General features: G+C 36.3%; 1 protein-coding gene across 3 annotated transcripts in view; it reads right to left on the reverse strand.

The window, feature by feature from the left end:
• Positions 1–1,782, reverse strand: part of Magi2 (membrane associated guanylate kinase, WW and PDZ domain containing 2) — a 1,650,859-nt gene that overhangs the window by 571,331 nt on the left and 1,077,746 nt on the right. The window lies entirely within an intron of this gene.

Here is a 1,782-nt window from a genome sequence, read left to right on the forward strand (position 1 = left end):
GGTTACTTTCTGGTTTGCTTTTCACCATTATTATTTGTACAGATTTATGAATATATTAGGACTTTCTCTACTCTGATTGATATGTGTATTTGAAAGTTAATTATCTGACTACTTTAAAACTACTCTTTTAATACGTTCCTCATACTACTGGTTGAAATAAGAAACAAAGGGCCCAGAAACAGATGTTTGACTCAGAAAAGATTAGTTAAAAGTAACAAAATTTCCCATATTGCTCTAGGATTTATCTAAAGCACTTAGTGATTTTGTAAATTTGATATTTATGAACATGAAGAATTGTCAATGGGCATATACTATTTGATCTGATATTAAATAATTTCCTGTGCTGAAACTCATCAGAGCAGCTAAAACATTTCCTGTTTAAAGGACTCTTACTAATAAAAGAACATAATACTGGCTATATTCTCCCTTCCTTGAGTTTTTCTGTGATTCACCTCTGTGTACCTCAGTTTCCTCATTGGTAAAACATGTGGAATTATACTCACTACCACATCTTGGTTTGAGAAGGTCTTCATTAAAAAAAACAAAAGGCAATCCATTCAAGTTTTATACACATCGTGTCCTAGTCAGCTTTCTATTGCTGTAATAAAATACTCTGACAAAACCAACTTGGGGAGGAAAGAGTTTGTTTACTTGGCCTACACATTCCAATCACAGTTCATCATCGAGGGGAGCCAGGGTAGGAACTCAGAGCAGAAACCTGGGGGCAGGAACTGAAACACAGCGAATGGAAGAATGGTCCTCCCTGGCTTCCTCACTCTGTCCTGTTCTCAGCCTGCTTTCTTAAATAACTTGGGTCCACTGGCCCAGGGGCAGCACTGCCCACAATTGGTGGTGCCCTCTCACATCAATTAGCAATTAAGAAAATGCCTCATAGACATAGCCACAGGCCAATCTCATGGAGGCAATGTCTCAATTAATGTTCCCTCTTTCCAGGTTTGTCAAGATGACAACTGAAGCTTTTCAGTAAACATGGGCATAGCATACAGATATATATGAATATTTTGTTTTTATTTTGCTACCCACCTTTGACTATATTCAGCAATATTGTTGAAGATCTTTTTTTTTTTTTTAAAAAAAATAAGAGGATATAAAGCAGACAAATAAGTAAAATTATTTGCAGGACTTGGAGACCAAAAGAAATAACTTGCCAAGGTATGGAGTTTGGAGGATTAAAAAACAATGAAAGAAAATTATGTGTGTCACTCCAAAATACATCTTTGGGAGAAGAATAAGGAGAACAAAGATTAACATTAATGGCAGAGTTTAGAACATAGTACGTGGCTCAGAAACATGGAGGAGGCAAAGGGATTTAGAGGGTTAGGGATATAAATCTGCTTTCAATGTGGTTAGTTTGAAGTAACAGTAGAATATGCATACACAGATGTCCAACTGACATTCTGATGGTCGGGACCAAGTTCAAAATAAAGGTGAGAGTTACAGATTGGTGTTGGTGAGCCCTCAGGAGGTGATAATTGAAGCCACAGAAGTGAATAGGGCTTCCAAGGGAGAATGAATAAAATGTCATGGAAAATGTCAAATCTGATGTGGCAAAATGTAATCGTTATAACACTTAAACAGTAACACTCTATAAATTTTGATTTAATTTGTGATTTAAGCATTCATCTAGATACTTTTCAGATAAAAATGCACTATATCATAACAATATGCAAAAAATTATTTTATAGTTTTAAAAGGAAAGTGTTGGCCAGGTGCAGTGGCACATACCTTTAATCCCAGCACTTGGGAGGCAGAGGCAGGTGG

This window comes from Nannospalax galili, unplaced genomic scaffold (assembly GCF_000622305.1).
Source record: "Nannospalax galili isolate Female #2095 unplaced genomic scaffold, S.galili_v1.0 scaffold312, whole genome shotgun sequence".
Lineage (NCBI taxonomy): Eukaryota > Metazoa > Chordata > Mammalia > Rodentia > Spalacidae > Nannospalax > Nannospalax galili.